Consider the following 23,788-nt stretch of genomic DNA (forward strand, 5'->3'; position numbering starts at 1 on the left):
ACCACATGCGCCTTCACTTTCTCCATCAGCCTACCATGGGGAACCTTATCAAACGCCTAACTGAAGTCCATGTATATGACATCTACAGCCCTTCCCGCATCAATCAAATTTGTCACTTCCTCAAAGAATGTTATTAAGTTGGTAAGACATGACCTTCTCGGCACATAACCATGCTGCCAATCACTGATAAGCCCATTTTCTTCCAAATGGGAATAGATCCTATCCCTCAGTATCTTCTCCAGCAGCTTCCCTACCACTGACGTCAGGCTCACCGGTCTATAATTACCTGGATCATCCCTGCTACCCTTCTTAAACAAGGGGACAACATTTGCAATTCTCCAGTCCTCTGGGACCTCACCCGTGTTTAAGGATGCTGCAGAGATATCTGTGAAGGCCCCAGCTATTTCCTCTCTCGCTTCCCTCTGTAACCTGGGATAGATCCCATCCAGACCTGGGGACTTGTCCACCTTAATGCCGTTTAGAATACCCAACACTTCCTCTCTCCTTATGCCGACTTGACCTAGAGTAATCAAACATCTGTCCCTATCCCCAAAATCCGTCATGTCCCTCTCCTCGGTGAATACCGATGCAAAGTACCCGTTTAGGAGCTCACCCATTTTCTCTGACACCACGCATAACTTTCCTCCTTTGTCCTTGAGTGGGCCAATCCTTTCTCAGGTTACCCTCTTGCTCCTTTTATGTGAATAAAAGGCTTTGGGATTTTCCTTAACCCTGTTTGCTAAAGATATTTCATGACCCCTTTTAGCCCTCTTAATTCCTCGTTTCAGATTTATCCTACATTCCCGATATTCCTTCAAAGTTTCGTCTTTCTTCAGCCGCCTAGACCTTATGTATGCTTCCTTTTTTCTCTTAGCTGGTCTCACAATTTCACCTGTCATCCATGGTTCCGTAATCTTGCCATTTCTATCCCTCATTTTCACAGGAACATGTCTCTCCTGCACGCTAATCAACCCTTCTTTAAAAGCCTCCCACATATCACATGTGGGTTTACCTTCAAACAGCTGCTCCCAATCTACATTCCCCAGCTCCTGCCGAATTTGGGTACAGTTGGCCTTCCCCCAAATTAGCACACTTCCTTCAGGACCACTCTCATCTTTGTCCATGAGTATTTTAAAACTTACGGAATTGTGATCACTATTCCCAAAGTAGTCCCCTACTGAAACTTCAACCACCTGGCCGGGCTCATTCCCAACCACCAGGTCCAGTATGGCCCCTTCCCGAGTTGGACTATTTACATACTGCTCTAGAAAACCCTCCTGGATGCTCCTTACAAATTCTGCTTCATCTAGACCTCTAACACTAAGTGAATCCCAGTCAATGTTGGGAAAATTAAAATCTCCTATCACCACCACCCTGTTGCTCCTACACCTTTCCATAATCTGTTTACATGTTTGTACCTCTATCTCACGCTCCCTGTTGGGAGGCCTGTAGTACAGCCCCAACTTTGTTAGTGCACCCTTCCTATTTCTGAGTTCTGCCCATTTTGCCTCACTGCTCGAGTCCTCCATAGTGACCTCCTTCAGCACAGCTGTGATATTCTCTTTGACAAGTGATGCAACTCCACCACCCTTTTACCTCCCTCTCTATCCCGCCTGAAGCATCGATATACTGAGATATTTAGTTGCCAATCATGCCCTTCCCTCAACCAAGTCTCAGTAATAGCAATATCATCATACTCCCAGGTACTAATCCAAGCCCGAGGTTCATACGCCTTACCTACTACACCTCTTACATTAAAAAAATGCACCTCAGACCACCAGTCCCTTTGCGTTCATCATCTGCTCCCTGCCTGCTTAGTCATACTGACTTCATTGTTCGGAAGCAGAGAGTGCGAGCGAGTGAGCAGCTGGGAAGGTCAGTTTCAAAGCAAACTTAATTTCCTTTTGTTTTCGGCGGAGACTAGGGGGCTGCTGGGTAAGTAAAAACCTATTTATTTGGGCTGTTTAAAATAACGTACCTTTCATTGCAGCAGCTTATTCGGGAAGCAGAGAGTGCGAGGGAGTGAGCAGCTGGGAAGGTCAGTTTCAAAGTAAACTTAATTTCCTTTTGTTTTCGGCAGAGAGCAGGGGGCTGCTGGGTAAGTTAAAACCTATATATTCGGGCTGTTTAGAATAACTTACCTTTCTTTGCAGCAGCTTATTCGGAAGCAGAGAGTGCGAGGGAGTTAGCAGCTGGGAAGGTCAGTTTCAAATTAAACTTAATTTCCTTTTGTTTTCGGCGGACCTCCAGGGGTCTGCTGGGTAAGTAAAACCCTATATATTTGGGCAGCGGCTGAACCCGATACACTACACTGTGGTGTCTCCCAACCGCCCTCCTCCTCGTACCAAAAAAAAGGAATCGGTGGTGTGTAGATAAGGAAAGGCATTTTCGATTTTTTTTTTTATCGTGTGATTGGTACAAACTTTTCGTTCCTTTTTTATTTAACTAAGTTAAGCTTAAGATTAGAAATGGCAGGAGATCTCAGACCCGTGTCATGCTCCTCTTGCTCAATGTGGGAGCTCAGGGACACGGCTGATGTCCCTGACTCCTTCATGTGCAGGAAGTGTGTCCAGCTGCAGCACTTGTTAAACAGCATGACGGCTCTGGAGCTGGGGGCGGACTCACTTTGGAGCATCCGCGATGCTGAGGTGGTCGTGGATAGCACGTTTAGCGAACTGGTCACACCGCAGATTAGGATTGCTGAGGGAGAAAGGGAATGGGTGACCAAAAGGCAGAGAAAGTGCTGGAAGGGAGTGCAGGAGTCCACTGGGTTCATCTCCCTCCAAAACAGGTATACCGTTTTGGATACTGTTGAGGGAGATGGCTCACCAGGGGAAGGCAGCAGTAGCCAGGTTCATGGCACCGTGGCTGGCTCTGCTGATCGGAAGGGCGGGAGGACGAGTGGAAGGGCTATCGTCATAGGGGATTCGATTGTTAGGGGAGTAGATAGGCGGTTCTGTGGTCGAAAACGAGACTCCCGAATGGTATGTTGCCTCCCAGGTGCACGGGTCAGGGATGTCTCAGATCAGCTGCAGAACATTCTGAAGGGGGAGGGCGAGCAGCCAGTTGTCATTGTGCACATAGGCACCAACGATATAGGTAAAAACGGGATGAGGTCCTACAAGCAGAATTTAGGGAGTTAGGAGCCAAGTTAAAAAGTAGGACCTCAGAGGTAGTAATCCCAGGATTGCTACCAGTGCCAAATGATAGTCAGAGTAGAAATGAAAGAATAGTCAGGATGAATGCGTGGCTTTGGAGATGATGCAGGAAGGAGGGGTTCAGATTTTTGCGACATTGGGACTGGTTCTGGGGGAGGCGGGACTATTACAAATTGGACGGTCTACACCTGGTCCGGACTGGAACCAATGTCCTTGGGGGTGCTTTTGCTAATGCTGTTGGGGAGGGTTTAAACTCATGTGGCAGGGGGATGGGAACCAAATGAGGAGGTCAGTGTGCGGTAAGGAGGTAGTAACTAAAGCCTGTAAGGAACTAGATAGAACAAAGAACAAAGAAAATTACAGCACATGAACAGGCCCTTCGGCCCTCCAAGACTGCGCCGATCCAGAGCCTCTATCTAAACATGTCGCCTATTTTCTAAGGGTCTGTATCTCTTTACTTCCTGCCCATTCATGTATCTGTCTAGACACAGCTGAAAAGACGCGATCGTGCCCGCGTCTACCACCTCCGCTGGCAACGCATTCCAGGCACCCACCACCCTCTGTGCAAAGAACCTTCCACGCACATCACCCCTAAACTTTTCCCCTTTCACTTTGAACTCGTGAACCCTAGTAATTGAATCCCCCACTCTGGGAAAAATCTCCTTGCTATCCACCCTGTCTATACCTCTCATGATTTTGTACACCTCAATCAGGTCCCCCCTCAACCTCCGGCTTTCTAATGAAGATAATCGTAATCTACACAACCTCTCTTCATAGCTCGCGCCCTCCATACCAGGCAACATCCTGGTGAACCTCCTCTGCACCCTCTCCAAAGCATCCACATCCTTTTGGCGTAGTGTCTCGTGTTCAGAAACGGCCCAAATATATAGCTTTTAACTTACCCAGCAGCCCGCTGGTGGTCCACCGAAAACAAAAGGAAATTAAGTTTACTTTGAAACTGACCTTCCCAGCTGCTCTCGCTCGCACTCTCTGCTCCCGAATAAGCTGCTGCAATGAAAGGTAAGTTATTTTAAACATCCCAAATATATTGGGTTTTACTTACCCAGCAGTTCCCTGATCTCTGCCGAAAACAAAAGGAAATTAAGTTTACTTTGAATCTGAGAATCAAAGCTTTTCACTCGCTCGCACTCTCTGCTCCCGAATAAGCTGCTGCAATGAACGGTAAGTAATTTTCAACAGCCCAAATATATAGGTTTTTACTTACCCAGCAGCCCACTGGTCTCTGCTGAAAACAAAAGGAATTTAAGTTTACTTTGAAACTGAACTTCCCAACAGCTCACTCGCTCGCAGTCTCTGCTCCCGAATAAGCTGCTGCATTGAAAAGGCAGCTTCTAGCTGCCATGCCTACCTTATCTTTACACAACCCATCCCAAATTCGAATCCTCGAATTACTATCTTCATAACTGAGGATAGGCAGGTAGCTCACAATGTCTATCATTCGCCACCAACTCAGAGAACTACCTTGATTATGCACCCCGACTTCCTCCATCATGCTTCGTGTCAGGTCTCTATTGCCTTTTCCAGGTAAGTCCGTCTCTGTGACAGCAGTTCCAACGACGCCATCTTCCACGTCATCATTTCCGAATTGGCTTCTGTCTTTGCTCGGCTGAAGACTCCCCTTCTTCGGGCACATGACCTGCAATTCTGCCCTCATCCCTTCTCGTCGCCACCAGAGCCATGATCCAGTTCGCCTTGTCCTCACTTTCCACAGCAACACTTACATATTCTACAGTTTTCTACAATTTCTGCGACTTCCTGTGCCATGTGACCACAAAAGGTATCATTCCCCCCTCTCCCTTAAACAATCCAAAGGCTCTATTCACTTTGTGAAACCCTAGTTTAGTGTTCTATCTATCCCAGAATCAATCCTCTTCCCACAAAAACATCTCATGCAAGTGTCGGATGATGCGACACCTGTTCTTTCCCCTCCTCCCTTTTCACAGAGAGTGTGCCGAACATTCTTTCTGAATGAACCAAGCATCTAATTGTACTTTTTCCAACTGAGTTCATGGTATTCATTACTCCCAATGGAGTATATTCTGCAGAGACCCAACGGCGATTGGATGAGGCTTCAGTGACCACATCAACTTTCCATTGGCACTTTTCAGCCTTAAAAGCGCTCCTGTATTTTTGAATAGCGGGTATTGGTAATGAACAAACAAGTTGAATTGGAGGAAGTGTGGTTCGTGCTCGGTGTGGGGATCCCCTATTGACTCACGACAGTAGCAGTTACCCTGGGATCAACCTTACTCTTTCCTATCTCATTGGCAGATATGTGGTCCTCTTTGACAGATATTTCATATTTCCCTCCCACTGCCATGTATCAGCAGCCAGACCTGGAGCCCACACTGAGAGATGGCTCTGCCGTGCCAGTCACTGCACTGTCATTGTGCAGCAGAATTGGAGACCATACCGAAAGCTGACCATATGGTGCCTGGCATTGCACGGTGAAGCAGCGAGTGACATATGAAGTCTGAGAACAAGTGACTAAATATCGGTTGTATTGAAATGCTACTCACACCCCTTCCTCCCACCCCTGCACCAAGTGATTCACGAAGTTGATTCTTCCCCTACATTTTGCTCAAATCTCCACTGCACCAGGACAGAGAAAATCCCTGCAGGAGGCATTCACATGCCCACATACTGTGAAGGCCCTATATTATTAACAAAACATTTTGCACAAATTGGCATGGATAAACGTTTGACTACGTTAATAAATTGCACTCAAATTAATATTCATTCATGTGCCACCTAATACTGTTTCCTTGAAGGCCAGTATTTTATAATTATAGAGCTGCCCCTTTTAGTTCAGCGTGCTGGACGCTTGCTGCAGTCGTAAAAATGGCACTGCAGATATTTACAACCGGCATTTTCGGCGGTGCGACCGAGAATGGGACTGGCTTCAGGTTGGTGCATCTGGACTAACTTGCTGGTGCCTGCATGGGCATGGGACTGGGGTCTGCCAAGGGCACAGATGTACTTCGCTTTTGAAGGAGGACACTATCTGCAGCTGCTGTAGCACCAGTCTGATCCCATGGGGCTGCACATTATCAACCAACTGATCTGCATGAGAGAAAGCTAAAGGACATCAGTAATCCGACCAAAGCTCCTCTCCAATCAAACCACTAAATCTGTCAACGCTGCTTCTCTACTTTTCGAGGCTGGAAGATAATGTAGAAACCACAGCCTCAATAGCAGCAGTTTGGGCTTCAATCAAAGCTGGCCTTGGTGGTTACCAGGGCTCTTGAATTGTAAGCCTAATTGCAGCTTCCATAGAGGACAGCACATTCTCCATAACAGAACACAGGCAACTCGTCCCATGAACAGGAACGTCCAGGTGCCAGTCATAGACTGTTGGCTCCTCCATAGTCTCATCCATGATGTGGACACACTTTAACTGGTTTCCCACACAACCGTTCTCTGCTGGTAGTATTCCAATTTCCTTTGCGTGAAGACTCAGGCATTGAATTGGTATTCCCCATACTAGTTTGTGTCAGGGCTCATTCACCACCCTCCTCTCTCCTCTGCTGTACCTTGCAACACTGCCAGTGCTACTCACTTGTAATGTGAACTTCACCCTGTACAGACTGTGCTATCTCACCATCAGTCCCATGCATTTTGCTAAATGCCGAACTGGTGCGTGCTGAAGTATGAGGGGTGACTGTTCAGATTGGAATTGCTGGCTTGGTTCCCCTGCTTCTGAAGGGCCTCGCCGTGCAGAGGATTCTGTCAGCGGAGACAGTAAAAGTGAAATATGAGAACTAGGCAGACTAAGCAACCACATAGCTGTGAGAGTGGAGAGGCACCTACAATTTTCCGCAACTCCCTTAAAGTGATGCACATTTAGGACAAGAAACGAAGAGAACCCATCACAAAACAAATCGATGTCGATGGTTATGTATTTTGTTGCGATGTGTCAGCTTTAGAGACCTGTTCAGTTAATGAGTCACGCAGCATTTTATGAATAGTTTAGATGTATGGTTGGAGTCAGTTTATATGAACTTGGTCAGTTTGTCCGTTGTAGGTCAATGAAAATATGGGCGGCACAGTGGCGCAGTAGTTAGCACCGCAGCTTCACAGCTCCAGCGACCCGGGTTAAATTCTGGGTACTGCCTGTGTGGAGTTTGCAAGATCTCCCTGTGTCTGCGTGGGTTTTCTCCAGGTGCTCCGGTTTCATCCCACATGCCAAAAGACTTGCAGAGTGATCGGTAAATTGGCCATTATTAATTGCCCCTAGTATAGGTAGTTGGTAAAGAAATATAGGGACAGGTGGGGATGTGGTAGGACTATGGAATTAGTGTCAGATTAGTATAAATTGTGGTTGATGGTCGGCACAGACTCGGTGGGCCGAAGGGCCTGTTTCAGTGCTGTATCTCTAATTAACTACTGTCTGTTTATGGTTAGTCACCAGTTGATGTTCTGTGTGCCATTCTATAGATGCCGTGTACATTTATTTTCTTGACCTTGAAACAGTTAAGAAATACTGTATGAATTTAGGGTGTCTCGGGTGAAAACACATATTGCATCAGTTGGAGCCATTAGTGCAGTTTATGGAGGAGGATCTACCAGTGGCGGTAAGCATTATGATATTAAACATAATGTCAAGAAAACCTGCTGTAAAAAGGGGATTTTTAAAAATATTCATGGATAGGAAACCTACTTTAAACGTTTAATGAAACAGAAGAAGCTGGAATTCCACACTTAACTTGTTTAGAACGCTGGCAGACAAGATGGTCACCACAATTTGTATTTGAACACCTTGCACATTCCAAGGCCTCAAAGAGGAGACACATGTCTGATGGGCCTGTACACAAAATAATGACTTGCTCTACTGAGTTAATCACAGGAGATTCCTTTCATTAGAAGGCTGTACAGAGCCAGCCTGCAACATTAACCTTGAAAGAGCCAATCCTCCAGGTGTAAACGTTAACATCCTGAGGCCTGAGGGACTGAAATTACTAAACTTGAATCCCATTACAATGTTCCAGGCAATACACGGAGGCAGTCATGTGACCGTCGGTCCATCTCTGTGAAAGCTGGGAGTTACCCCTTGGAAAAAGCACACAAGCCATGTGCAGAAGCCATGACGGGTGTCTCTTTCCCTCGCTCCAGAAGACCTCGTGTGGGGCAAGTAAAGCTGTTTGCTGGATGCAAGATAGACTGTGTTCTGGACTCTAATCCAAACACCGATCAACTTATTATCACGCTGTAATTTAGGTGTGTGTTTGCGTGCCTCTGTTTGTTTGTGTGCCTGTGTGCGTGTGTGAATGTGTGGTGTAATTTTTTTCTTAGATCGGATTATTAAGTATAATAAACTCACCTCTTCCTTGTTTAACCTCAAGAAAACCTGTCCAATTGTTTCTTTAACGATCACAACAAAGGAAAAATGTAAAACACTCACTGAGGTGATAAATACATCCAGTGTTTAGAAAGGAATAAACCCTGCTGCGGTTAAATAAGAGGAAGGACAAGTGGGGAGTCGTGTGACCCTCATCACCTGATCGTAACAATAACCAATGCACTAATCCGTTTTCCAAAGAGACGAGGATATCACTGTGCAAATGTAGCCAGTGCACTGTTTAGTCTTCCCCACCAGAGGTATAAACTGGTATTCACCAAATGAGGTAGATATTACTATATCAATGTAGTCTTTGCGCTCATCGTTGCTATATAACTATAATACTGCACTGTCATACCGACAAAAGAATGGAGGTATTACTGTATAAACGCAACAGTTGTACTATGCAGTATTCACCAGCAGAGGGAGGCAGTACTTGTTAAATGCACGCATGGCACTGATCAAAATCCACAGGCAGATATGGACAGTATTATATCAATGTAACTATCGCGCTGTACAGTTTTCCGCAGTGGAATAGTCAATCAAATTATATTCTGGGCTTTGGAACGTTTCAATTCCTGCCTGTGCAATATCTGGGCAAGTACACTGTTTGACATATAAGGTGTTCAGATGAAAGCATGTCACTGACCTTGTATGTTTAGTGACTGTCACAATGTCAGGCGCTTCCTGTCAGTTCAACAGAACAACAAAACACGCAGTGACTGTTCTGAGGCTCTGCAGACTGTGAGCTGCTTTTCACATATTTCGGTAATGGAAATTATTTTTTGATTCTAAATGATCACCATTTATAAAGCGCATTCCTGTATGCTTGCAGGGAATACACCACGTCCCACCCCGTACAATTCAACGATGGTGAATTTTTAGACCTTCTGATTACCAGTCAGTGTGTCTTTGTGTTCTGCTTCTCTCGACAGTCTCACTGAGTGGCCACGTTTCCGCAAAGATTTCACAAGTTACCTTCTAAAGCAACACAGTCCTTATATGGAGTATAGTTGTGCAGCATTTCTGAGAAGAACGGTTCAGAAACACTCTGCCACTCTCCAGTTGGCGAATGCAGCAAAACTGTACAAGAAAATAAGTGATTGCTGTATTTCTGGTAATGTTGGTAATGATAATGGAGGGGACTGCCCTCAACATCAAGGCAGCATTTGACCAAGTGTGTGCCTAAAGAGATCACTTTCCTAATCCCATCATATTCCCCTTTGCCATCCTGATACCATCTTCTTCAGAAAAGTCGAAATACTGCGGATGCTGGAAATCTGAACTGTGAACGGAAAATGTTGGACCTACTTTGTAGGCGAGGCAGCATTTTTAGAAAGAGGAACAGACTTAAACTTCCCTGCTGGAGAATTTTCTTCCGAACTGAAAAATGTTGTGCTGCAGCAAAGGTTGGAAGGTTATCGTGGTACATGGAAATGTGCAGTTATCAGTTCACCCATGAACTTATTGAATGGTGGAGCAGGCTCGAAGGGTCGAGTGACCTACTCCTGCTCTTAATTCGTATGCTCGTATGTCTGTATGTTCATATGACACTACCCTGAGGAACTCCTGCAGCGATATATGGGAGCTGAGATGATTGGCCTCCAACAACCACAAGCTTCCTCCTTTGTGCGAGGTGTGACTCCAGCCAGCAGAGCGTTTTCCCACTAATTCCCATTGACTTCAGATTTGTTCCGGCTTCTTGATGCCATACTCGGTCAAATGTTGCCTGGATGTCAAGGCTGTCACTTTCAGGATGTCAAGGCAGTCACTTTCACCCCATGTCTTGAGTTCAGCTCTTTTGTGCATGTTTGAACCAAGGCTGTAATAATATCAGGAGCTGAATGGCCATGGTAGAACCCAAACTGAGCTCACTGAGCAGGTTATTGCTGAGCAAGTGGCGCTTGAAAGCACTGTCAACGATACCTTCCATCACGTTACTGATGATTGGCAGTAAACTGTTGGGGCGAAGATGGCCTGGATGGACTTGTCCTGCTTTTTGTGTTCAGGACATACCTGGACAATTTTTCACATTGCAAGGTAGATGCCAGTGTTGTAGCTATCCGGGAACAGCTTGGCTAGAGGTGTGGCAAGATCTGGAGCACAGGGCTTCAGTACATTTGCCGGAATGTTGTCAGGCCCCATAGCCTTTGCAGTATCCAATGCCTTTAGTCGTTTCATGACATCACACGGAGTGAATCGAATTGGCTGAGGACTGGCAAATGTGATGCAAATGACCTCAGGAGGAGGCCGAGATGGATCATCAACTCAGCACGTCTGGCTGAAAATTGTTGCAAATGCTTCAGCCTTATCTTTTGCACTGATTTGCTGGGCTCCCCCCATCATTGAGGATGGGGATATTTGTGCAGCCACCTCCTTCAGATAGTTCTTTAATTGTTCACCACCATTCACGACTGGATGTGGCAGGACTGCAGAGGTTAGATCTGATCCATTGGTTATGGGATGGCTTAGCTCTGTCTATCACATGCTCCTTATGTAGTTTGGCACGCAGATACTCCTGTATTGTACCGTCACCATGTTGATACCTCATCTTTATATATGCTTGATGCTGCTCCTGGCATGCCCTCCTGCACTCTTCATTGAACCAGGGTTGATCTCCCGGCTTGATGGTAATGGTAGAGTGGGAGATATGCCGGGCCATGAGGTTACAGATTGTTGTTGAATACAATTCTGCTGCTGCTGATGACCCAAAGCGCCTCATGGATGCCCAGCTTAGCATTACTATATCTGTTCGAAATGTATCCCATTTAACACTGTGGTAGTACAACTTAAAAAGATGAAGGGTTTCCACAATGTGAAGGCGGGACGTCGTCTCCACAAAGACTGTGCGGTGGTCACTCAGACCAATACTGCCGTGGACAGTTGCACATGTGGCAGGCATATTGGTCAGGACGAGGCAAGTTTGTTTTCCTTCGTGTTGGTTCCCTCACCACCTGCTGCATACCCAGTCAAGCAGTTATGTCCATTAGCACTCGGCCAGCTCGGTCAGTCGTGGTGCTGCGGAGTCACTCTCGGTGATGGACATTGAAGTCCACCACCAGAGTACATTTCGTGCCCTTGCCACCCTCAGTGCTTCCCTCAAGTGGGTTTCAACGTGGAGGAGTACTGAGTCATCAGCTGAGGGAGGGCCGGAGGCTGTAATCAGCAGGAGGTTTCCTTGTCCATGTTTCACCTGATGCTATGAGGCTTCATGGGGTCTGGAGTGTATGTGGAGGACTCCCTGGCAACTCGGCTACTCCCTCATGACCGTATGCCACTGGGACGCCACCTCTGCTGGGTCCGTCCTGCCAGACAGTCCAGACATATCCTGGAATGTGATGCAGGTGTCTGGGACATTATCAGTAATATATGTTTCCGAGAGTTTGACTATGTCAGGCTGTTGCTTAACTAGTCTGTAGGACAGCACTCCTGACTGTGGCACAAGTTCCCAGATTTTAGTGAGGAGGACTTTGCAGGGTTAACAGGCCTCCATTTGTCGTTGTTGTTTCTGGTACCTAGGTGGATGACGGGTCTTGCCGCATTGCCCAGGTATTGATGCATTTACACATTGAGTCGCAAATGGTGCTGAATATTGTGCACTCAGCAGTGAGCATCTCCATTTCTGACCGTAGGTTAGAAGGAAGGTGATTGAGGAAGCAGCTGAAGATCGTTGGGCCGAGGACACTAACGTGAAGGAACTCCTGCAGTGATGTCCTGGGAATGAGATCGATGACTTACAAAAACTACAACCAGCTTCCTTTGTGCTAGGTATGATTCCAGCCAACGTCGGATCTTTGCCTCTGATTTGCATTTATTCTAGTTTTGCTTAGGCTCCTTGATTTCCTACTCGGTCGAAAGCTGCCTTGATGTCAGCTCTTGAGTTCAGCTCTTTTATCCATGTTTGAAGTAAGGCTGTATCGAGGTCAGGAGCTGATTTTCCCTGTCAGAAACAAAACTGAACGTCACTGAGCACATTACTGGTGAGTAAGTGATGCTTGATAGCTCTGTTGGTGGCAGGGGAGGCATTGGCTTTGTGATAATGACACTGCAATAGAAATCCAGAGGCCCAGGCTATTGCTCTGGGGTCATGAGTTAGAATCCCACCAGGGAAGATAGTGACATTTGAAATCAATTAATAAAATCCGGAATTAAAAAGCTGGTCTCATGGTGCCATTGTTGTGAAAAGGTAATACAAAATTATTAATTGTTGTAAAGGCCATTTGGTTCACTTTTACACTGATGTGATGGGCTCTGCCATCAATGAAGATGGGGAAAGGTGAGGAGCCACCTCCTCCAGTTAGTTGCTGAATTGTCCACGGCTATTCACGACTGGAAGTGGCAGGACTGCAAAACTTAGATCTGATCCATTGGTTGTGGGATCACTTAGTTTTGTTTACTGTATGCTGCTTCCGGTGTTTTGCAAACAACTGGGCATGTGTTGTACCTCCACTAGGTTAACACCTCATTTTTAGATATGCCTGGTGCTGCTCCTGGCATGCCCTTCATTGAACAAGAGTTGCTCCCCCGGCTTGATAGCAATGGTAGAGTTGGGTAAATGCCGGGCCATGAGGTTACAAATTTTGATTGAGTACAATTCTGCTGCTGCTGATGGCCCACATCGCCTCATGGGTGCCCAGGTTTGAGTTGCTGGATCTGTATGAAAGCTATTCCATTTAGCACGGTGCTAGTGTCACACAACACGATGGTGGGTACCCTCAGTGTGAAGACGGCACTTTGTCTCCACAAGGACTGTGTGATGATCACTCCTACTAAAACTGTCATTGACAGATGCATCTGTGACAGGCAGATTGGCGAGGACGAGGTCTAATAGATTTTCCTTTCTTGCTTGTTCTGCCACCGACTACCGTAGACCCAGTCTGGCAGCTGTGTTCCTTAGAACTCGGCCACCTCGGTCAGTAGTGGTGCCACCCAGCCATTCTAGCTGATGGACAATGAAGTCCCCTACCCAGAGTACATTCTGTGCCTCTGCTACCATCAGTGATTCTTCCAATTGGTGTTCAACAAGGAGAAGCACTGATTCAATAGCTGAGGCAGGGCTGTAGGTAGTAATCAACAGGTGGTTTCGTTGCCCATGTTTGACCTGATGCCATGAAGCTTCATGGGGTCTGCAGTCAAGGATCTGTCCTGCCGCTGGGAGAGGACACGCCCAGGGATGGTTATGGTGGTGCCTGGAACATTGTGAGGTACGAATCAGTGAATATGAGTATGTTTTCTGCTGCTAATGTAGTCTGTGCTACTGCTCTCCCTATTTTGGCACAAGCCCCCAGATGTTCATTGACGATTTCGCAGGGTCGACAGGGCTGGGTTTGTTTATGTTGTTTCTGGCGCCTAGGTGGATGCAAGGTGGTCCCTCCAGTTTCATTGCTTTTCTTAGATTTTGTAGTCGTTTAGTACAATTGAGTAGCTTGCTAGGTCATTTCAGAATCAAGCGCATTTCGGTGGGTCTGGAGTCACATGTACGCCAGACCAGGTTACGATGGTAGATTAGTGAACCAGATGAGTTTTTACAACAATGGGCAATGGTTTCATAGTCACCATTAGAATAGATATTTGAATTCCAGACGTTTATTAATTGAATTTAAATTTTCCGATTTGTTATGGTAAGATTCGAACCTATGTCCCCAGAGCATTAGCCTGGCCCTCTGGGTGCTACTAGTCCAGTGGTATCAACACTACGCCACCGCCTCCCCATGATTCAGCTTGAGGAGAGGCAGAGCTTTAACACTGGTCTAATTCCAGTAAATTCCCTCCTCACATCTTCTAACACTTCATCTAGTCTGGTATTTTCTGTCTATAAATCATTTTAATCCAAGATTTGCTCTCATTTTCTCTACATCTAATGTGCAGTGTCATTACCTCCTGATCCCAGAGGAACTTATTGTGCAAGAAGCAAATGTTCACCTGCCAAACTTTATTTTCCTTCTATAACTTATCTACTGGTCCCTTCAATGCTTTGTGTTTGTTTTATTGAACTGTGAGGTGCAGAGATGATGACCATTGCCCAACTGTTCTCATTCCTTTTTTTAGCCAAATTTGCATTTCTGGATGCTCTCAGAGCTACCGCTGGGAATGGAATTGTAAACCCCACTGGAATCCTCCAAAATACATTATTCCAGGTGTGACTGTTTTTCACAATAATTTCAGAGGATGACGGGCCCCCATTTTACTTTTATTTTGAATTAATTTTTCTTTTTTTCATTTTTATATTTTGCTTGTGTATATTTTATTTTATTTAATCTTTGTTTGTTCAGTTTGCTTACCCACTATTTTAATGTTTGTGCTTGTGGATGTTCAATTCTCAGTTCGTTATCACCCTATCTGCACTAATGCTTTGTCTTCCAACACACCATTAACATACTGTTTGCCTTTGCTCCATGACCTTCTTGTCAGCTATTCTGTGACCTTGTCCTATCTACATCTTCTCCTTTGTTATATCTTGCCCCACCCCCGCTTTACTTGTTTAAAACCTTTCACATTTCTAATATTTGCCAGTTCTGAAGAAGGGTCACTGACCTGAAACGTTAACTCTGCTTCTGTCTCCACAGATGCTGCCAGACGTGCTGAGTATTTCCAGAAATTCCTGTTTTTTTTTTATTTCAGATTTCCAGCATCCCCAGTATTTTGTTTTCATTTTGGTGACTGTTTTTTTGTCAGGCTGCTGATCAACTATTCCCAGTGATGTGCTAACGGCATTGTACTTCTGGCTTCATGCATTCAAAGTTCTCTCAACGTTCTGGACCCCCTCTTAGTAAGGTCACACACGTTTCACCGAGTGTAAGCTCTATCTGTCTCAAAATTTCAAAATCATCACTCATGGCAAACTGAAATTATCGTTTCTCACAAACCAAGTAAACCAAGCCTTTTTTTCCACCCTGTTATTCCTCTCCAACACTTCTGTAAGATCTGTTCAAGTGTTAAAGATTACCCAAAAGGAGATCGTGGATTTATAAGCAGTTTATTTAGGAGCAATAGTTCAAATACAACACAATGTCAGAATAGACAATATGGACATCCGACCTGTGACATGTGAAAATGGTTTTCTATCCCGGATCGGTTGGATGGAATGGCCTGGTCTCTGCTTTCTGAACTGCGACAGGGAGAATGGTTTGCTATCCTGGATTGGATTGATGGAATAGAAAACATAGACAAATCGTACTGGGATTAAGCCATTCGGCCCTTCGAGCCTGCTCTGCCATTCAATACGATCAAGGCTGTTCCTCCAAACTCAGTAACTTGTTCACGCTATCTCCCTATATGCCTTGATCCCATTAGCCCAAAGAACTACATAAAACCCTTTCTGGAAGATATTTTAATGAACTGGCCTCAACTGCTGTCCGTGGTATGGAATTCCACAGGTTCACCAGTCTACGGGGTAAGAAATCTCTCCTCATATCAGTCCTAAATTGCGTACCCCCTATCCTAAGAATGTTACCCCTTGTGCTGGGCTTTCTGCCATCGGGAACATCCTTCCTGCATCTAGTCTGTCCAGTCCTGTTAGAATTTTGTAGGTTACTGTGAGCTCCCCTCTCATTCTTCTAAGCTCTAGCGAATGCAAGCCGAATTGACCCAATCTCTCTTCATACACCAGTCCTGCCATTCCAGGAATCAGTCTGGTGAACCGTCGCTGCACTCGCTCCATAGCAAGAACATCCTTCCTCAGATAAGGAGACCAAAGCTGCACACAATAGTCCAGATGTGGTCTCACAAGTCCTTGTATAATTGCAGCAAAACGCCATTGCTACTGTACTCGAATCCTTTCGATATCAAGGCTAACAACCATTTGCCTTCTTAATGGCTGGCTGCACCTGCATGCTTTCTTTCAGCGACCGATGCACAAGGACACCCAGTTCTCGCTGCACCTCCCACTTTTCCAATATATCGCCGTTCAGATAATGGTATGTCTTTCTGTTTTTGCCACCAAAGTGCATAACCTCACATTTATCCACATTATACTGCATCTGCCATGCATTTGCCCACTCACTCAACCTGTCCAAATTACACTGGCGCTTCTTTGCATCCTCCTCACAGCTCCCACTCCCTCCCAGTTTTGTCTCATCTGCAAACTTGGATCTGTCACATTTAATTCCTTCATCTACATCATTAATATTCGGGTGGCACAGTGGCGCAGTGGTTAGTACCTCAGCCTCACAGCTCCAGCGACCCGGGTGCTCCCTGTGACTGCACGGGTTTCTGCCCGGTGGTATGGTTTCCTCCCACAGCCAAAGACTTGCAGGTTGATAGGTAAATTGACCATTGTAAATTGCCCCTAGAATAGGTAAGAGAACGGTGGGAATGTGGTAGGAAATATGGGATTAATGTAAGATTAGTATAACTGGGTGGTTGTCGGTAGGCACAGACTCGTTGGGCCAAAGAGCCTGTTTGATTGCTACATCTCTCTATGACTGTAGATATTGTGCATAGCTGGGTTCCAGCACTGATCCCTGCGGTACGCCACTAGTCACTGCCTGCCACTTGGAAAAATTCCCCATTTTATTCCTACTCTTTTTTTGCTGTCTGCCAACCAATTCTGTTTCCATATCAGTACCTTACCCCCAATCCCACTTGCTTCAATTTTGCACGCTAATCTCTTATTTGGGACCTTATCGAAAGCCTTCTGCATGTCCAAATACAGCACATCCACTCGTTCTCCCTTATCTATTCTACTAGTTACATCCTCAAAAAGATTCCAGTAGATTTGTAAAGTATGATTTTCCTTTCGTAAATCCATGTTGACTTGGTCCGATCCTGACATTGATTTCCAAGTACTCAGCTATTACATTTTTTATACTGGACTCTAGCATTTTCCTCAACAATGATGTCAGGCTAACCTGTCTATAATTCCCTGTTTTCTCTCTCCCTCCTTTTGTAAAAATAGAGGGGGTGCATTAGCTACCCTCCAATCCGTTGGAACTGTTCCAGAGTCTTTATAATATTGAAAAATGACCAGCAATGAATCTACTATTTCTAGGGCCACTTCCTTAAGTACTCTGGGATGTCGATTACCAGGCCCTGGGGATTTATCCGCTTTCAATCCCATCAATTTCCCGAACTCCATTTCCTGCTTTCATACAGTTCCTCTTTCTAACTAGATCCTATGTTCCCCAAGATTCTGGGAGATAATTTGTGTCCTCCATTGTGAAGACAGAACCAAAGTATGTATTTAATTGGTCTGTAATTTCTTTTTTCCCCATTATAAATTCCCCCCGTTTCTGACTGTAAGGGACCCAAATTTGTCTTCACTAATCTTTTTCTCTTCACACAAATATAGAAGCTTTTACAGTCAGTTTTTATGCTCTCCGCAACCGTACACTCATGCTCTATTTTCCCCTTCCTAATAAATCACTTTGTCCTGATTTGCTGAATTCTAAATTGCTCCCAATCCTCAGCTTTGCTGCTTGATCTGGCCATTTTATGCTTCTCCTCTTTGGATCTAATGCTATCCCTGATTTTGTCAGCCACGGTTGAGTTACCCTTCCTGTTTTATTTTTGCGCCAGAGAGGAATGAACAATTGTTGTAATTCATCCATGCACTCTTTAAATGCTGGCCATTGCCTATCCGTTGTCAACCCTTTAAGTAACGTCCCCCAATCCATCAGAGCCATGTTGCGCCTCATATTTGCATAGTTTCCTTTATTTAAATTCAGGACCTTAGTCTAGGAATCAACTCTCTCACTCTCCATCTGAATGATGCATCCAACCATGTTATGGTCGTTCTTTCCCAAGTGGCCCCACACAACAAGATTATTAACTAGCACATTCTCATTTCACAATACCCAGTCTACGATGGCCTGTTCTGTAGCAGGTTCCTCAACAGATTGGTCCAAAAAATTATGTACGCACTCCAGAAATTTATCCTCTCCAGTATTATTGATAATTAGGTTTGTCCAGTCTATATGCAGATTAACATCACCCATAATTGCAGTTGCACCTTGGTCTCTGCTGTCTGACCTGTGACAGGTGAGAATGGTTTACTATCCGGGATCGAATGGATGGAATGACCTGGCCTCTGCTGTCTGCCATACTGTTCACTGCCGTGCCTTTCGGCTGATCATGGTATTAAGCCAAAGTGAACATGGATCCACCTTGAGGAGCCTCCTCATCTCGTCCGTGTTTTTCTCTTCTCTGATGCCCATTTATGTACTTTATTTTGGGGGCTGGTGGTTGTCTTATGCCAATCTCTTGACCAATTACATCTTCCCATTCAATGGTCCAATTACCAAGGGACCAGGTACCCAAGGTGGACGCCTCCTATTCCAGCCCCCAGCACATAAGGTCATCCCTTTGCTTATCACTGGTAAGGACCTCTTATTAACTTCAGTCAGACAAGGTAAGAGATGGTAATATTATTTTCAGCAACATTTGTGATTGTTACTTGCTGTACTATTCAACTCAGGAACATCGATATTTTAAAACAAATAGAGGAAGATATGTTTTTCAAGAGATGTGCGGTTCGCTGGCAAGGCCAGCATTTGTTCCCATCCCAAATTGCCCTTGATGTGCCCTATGCTTTGTACAGGTGTACAGGAAACGGACCGAACCTGACCAGCATGAATTTTGAAGGCCGAAAGGGCTTTTTCTCCAAGCTAAAGTAACCTGTTAGTTGCTTCAAGCAGTTTTCATTGCAGATTAACGGAGTCACTAGTGAAAGAAAAAAAAACACATTCATGCTGCGGAATATTTAACAAAAAGCGGAAAGGTCATACAAATTGAGTCAAAACCGAAAAAGACTTACTTTAAAGTTATGTTTCACTTTGCTTCCTTGTGAGAACTTTGGAGAAGCTTCACGTACATAGAAACATGCAGAGAAGCCAGTGGTATAGCGGTGATGTCACCAGACCAGTAACACAAAGGTCCAGACTATTCCTCTGGAAGTCCACTCTTATTTAGCAGCAAAGTGATGGAAGGGATCATCGACAGTGCTATCAAACAGCACTTGCTCAACGACAGGACAGACCCAATAGAGGTGTAGGTACAGTGGTATACAGTAGGGATGGTGCTGACCTGTAAGTCCACAACATTGACTCTGGCCCCCATGAAGCCTCATGCCATCTGGTCAAACATGGGCAAGGAAACCTCCTGTTGATTACCACCTACCACCCTCCCTCAGCTGATGAATCAGTACACCTCCATGTTGAACAGCACCAGGAGGAAACACTGAGGGTTGCATGTGTGCCAAATGTACTCTGGTTGGGAAGATCCAATGGCTGTCAGCAAGAGTGGCTTAGGAGCACCACGACTGACGAAGCTGGCCGAGTCCAAAAGGACATAGCTGCTAGATTTGACCTGTGACAGAAAGTGAGGGGACCAACTCAAGGGAAAAAAACTTATTTGACCGCGTCTCACCAATCTGCCTGCCGCAGATGCATCTGTCCCTGACAGTATTGGTAGGTGTGACCAGTACACAGTCCTTGTGGAGACAAAGTCCCACCTTCACATTGAGGATATCTTCCATTGTTTTGTGCGGCACTACCACCATGCTAAATGGGATAGATTTCAAACAGATCCAGCAACTCATAACCTGGCATCCTTGAGGTACAGTGGGCCATCAGTAGCAGCAGGATTGTACTCAACCATAATCTGTAATCTCATGGCCCGGCATGTTCCTCATTTTGCCATTACCATCAAGCCGGGGTATCAACCCCGGTTCAATGAAGAGTGCAGGAAGGCATGCCAGCAGCAACACCAGGCATACCTAAAAATGAGGTGTCAACCAGGTCACTTGTGCCTTACAGCATGCAAAACAGTGTAAGCAGCACGCAGTAAACAGAACGTAACGATCTCATAACCAACAGATCAGATTTAAGCTTTGCAGTCAAGTCACATTCAGTCGTGAATGGTGGTGGACAATTAAATAACGAACTGGAGGAGGTGGCTCCACAAATATCCCCATCCTCAATGATGGGGGAGCTCATCACATCAGTGCTAAAGATAAAGCTAAAGAATTTCTAACAATCCCCAGCCATAGGTTCCAAATGGATGATCCATCTCGACCTGCCCCTGAGGTCCCCAGCATCACGGATCCCGGTTTTCAGCCAATTCGCTTGACTTGGGTTTATATTAAATAAAAACGACTGAAGGCTCAGGATACTGCAACAACTATGGGCCCTGATGATATAACGGCAATTCTACTGAAGTCCTGTGTTCATTGCTTTCCACACCTCGAGTCAAACTGATCCAGGACAGTTACAACATTGGCAGCAACCTGGCAGTGCGGAAAATTTCCCAGTTATGTCCTGTACACAAAAAGCAGGACAAATCGAACCCAGCCAATTACCGCGCTATCAGTTTACTCTCGATCATCAGTAAAGTGATGGATGGTGTCACCGACAATGTTTTCAAGCAGCACTTGCTTAGCAATAGCCTGCTCAGTGACGCTCAGTTTGGATTCCGCCAGGGCCACTATGCTCCTGACCTCAGTACATCCTTGGGTCAAACATGGACAAAAGAGCTAAACTCAAGAGGTGAGGTGAGAGCCACTGCCCTTGATTTCAAGGCAGCATTTGACCGAGTATGGCATCAAGGAGTCCTAGCAAAACTGAAGTTAATGGGAATCGGGGCGAAAACACTCCGCTGGTTGGAAATGTACCTCGTGCAAAGGAGGATGGTTGCAGTTGTTGGTGGTCAATCATCTCCGCTCCTGGATATCACTGCAGGAGTTTTGCATGATAGTATCCAAGCCCCACCATTTTCAGTTGCTTCATCAATGACCTTCCTTCAATCATAAGGTCAGAAATGGAGAAGTTCGCTGCTGGTTGAACAATGCTGAGCACCATTCATGACTGCATGTAGAAATGCAGCAAGACCCAGACATTTTCCAGGCATAGGCTGATATCTGCTCTGTAATTCAATAAGAGGGTGGCTGATCTTAGAGTCATACAGCACTGAAACAGGCCCTTCGGCCCAACGAGTCTGCGCCGAATTGTAATGCCTAATTAAAGATGAGGTGCTCTTCCTCGAGCGGCTGTTGAACTTCATTAGAACAGTTCCGAAGGCTGACGACAGAGAGGTCAGCATGGCAGCAAGGTCGAGAATTAAAATGACAGGAGATCAGAAGTTCAGGGTCAAGCTTGTATTCTGTATAGAAATGTTCAAAGTGGTCACCTAGTCTACGTTTATCTCCCCATTGTAGAGGAGACTGCAACATGAGCAGTGAATACAGTATGCTGACTTTAATGAAGTACAAATGAATAGCTGTTTCATCTTGACACCTCATTTACGGCCTTGGACAGTCAGACTGTGTTAGGGCAGTTGCTACATCCCCTGCTCTTGCATGGGAGGGAGAGTGGGTATTGAATGGGATAAAGGTTTGGAGCAGGGTGTCACTGAGGGAATGGTCCCTCCGGAATACTTAAAGGCAAGGGGAAGATGTGTTTGCAGGCATCACACTAGAGATGGGGGAAATGATGGAGGATGCGGCATTGAATGCACAGTCTGGTGGGGTGGAAGGTGAGGACAAGGAGAACCATATCTGCAAAGGAATTTGAGATAAAGTCCTGGAAATGGAATGGAAATTGAAGGAGGAGGCTGGAGGGAACGGGTTCATAAACTCCGGGGCAAATTAAGCTTCACACTCACTGAGTGCAGCCCCAGACTCCAGTGTAAAGCAGGGAACATTTTCCGACTTCCAATCACCTGGTGTAGGCCTCAAACCCCCATAACATTCTCCAGGTCTCACATTTACTCCAAGCAGGGTGGCAGCTGCGGTGTTTCACCCGGTGACAGGCCCGGGTTAACGGCTGAAATTTTTGTAGGGGACAATGTGCTGCAGGGCGCCTGTGCAGCCATCCTGGACCAGGAAGCAAGGGGAGAGAATATTGTGAATTCCGCTGCTGGACTGACAGTCATGGCTTTTGTAAACTCCTTTTACAGGGATCTGGAAGGGGAAGATTGACAAATGGGAAATTCAAATCAAGCAACACATCAAGGTCTGACTGTCACTTGATTCGTGAGGACCTGAATATCAAACGCCTTTGAATGTGGAAGGAAAAAAGGTTAGTCACTTCTGTCCATGAGAAAAGTTGTCAAGTATCAGTACTGAGATATACAAAGCCCTGGTTAGACCACTTCTGGACTATTGTGTTCACTTCTGTGCACCACACCTTAGGAAGGATATATTGGCCTTGGAGACAGTGCAGTATAGATTTACCTGAATGGTACCTTGTCTCCAACGGTTAAATTAACAAAGAAGAAAGAACGGTACAGCACAGGAACAGATCATTCGGCCCTCGAAGCCTGCACCGATCTTGAAGCCTGCCTAGACTAAAACCTTACAAGGACAGATTACGCAAATGAGTCACAGTAAATACAGCACATAAGGAGGACATTCAGCTTTTTGACTTGATGCCAGCTGCCTGTAGACCAATCTAATAATCCCATTCCCCCGTTCTATCCCGATAGGTCTGCAGGTTTAAATCCGGGAAGTGCCCATTCATTTGCCTTTTGAAATCATTGAATTTCTCCACTTCTACCACACTGTAAGGCAGCGAGTTCCAGATAATTATCATTCACTATGTAAAAACATATTTCCTCACATCCTCCCTGTATATTTTGCCCAAACCCACAAATCTGTGTTCCCTAGCCGGTGTACTATCAGTTAATAGGAAAGCTTTTCTTTGTCTACCTTACCTAGCCCTGTTATAATTTTGAACACCTCGATCAGATTTCCCATCATCTCCTTTGCTCCAAGGTGAACCAACACAGCTTCTCCAATCCAACCTTGTAGCTAAAATCTCTCACTCTTAAAACGGTTCTGGCAAATCTCCTCTGCACCCTTTCTAGGAACTTCACATCTTTCCTAAAGTGTGGTAATTACGACTGGATACACTACTCGATTTGTGGCCTAGCCAGAGCTTTATAAACCCCTGCAGTCACTTGTGAACTTGCTGGAATCTCAGCAGGTTCGATGATCAGTTAAATTCCTTTCCGTACACGGAGCAGATGAAGAACCACTTCCTGCTGTGGACTCACCTGTGGATCAGCAGGTGTTGATATAAAGTGAATCCCTTCCCACATGCGGTGCAGAGAAACAGCCTCTCCCCATTGTGAGTGGGTTTGTGTATCAACAGATTATTTTTGCTTTCAAAGCTCTTCTCATAGTCAGAACGTTTAAATGGTTTCCCATAGAATCGTAGAATGTTTACAGACGGAGACCATTTGACCCCTTGTGGCTGGGCTGGCTCTCTACAAGAGCAACACACCAAGTCCCACTCCCCCGCCAATTCCCCATAGTCCTACAAATTGTTTCTCTTCA

The sequence above is a fragment of the Heterodontus francisci genome, unplaced genomic scaffold, assembly GCF_036365525.1.
Source record: "Heterodontus francisci isolate sHetFra1 unplaced genomic scaffold, sHetFra1.hap1 HAP1_SCAFFOLD_140, whole genome shotgun sequence".
Taxonomy (NCBI): domain Eukaryota; kingdom Metazoa; phylum Chordata; class Chondrichthyes; order Heterodontiformes; family Heterodontidae; genus Heterodontus; species Heterodontus francisci.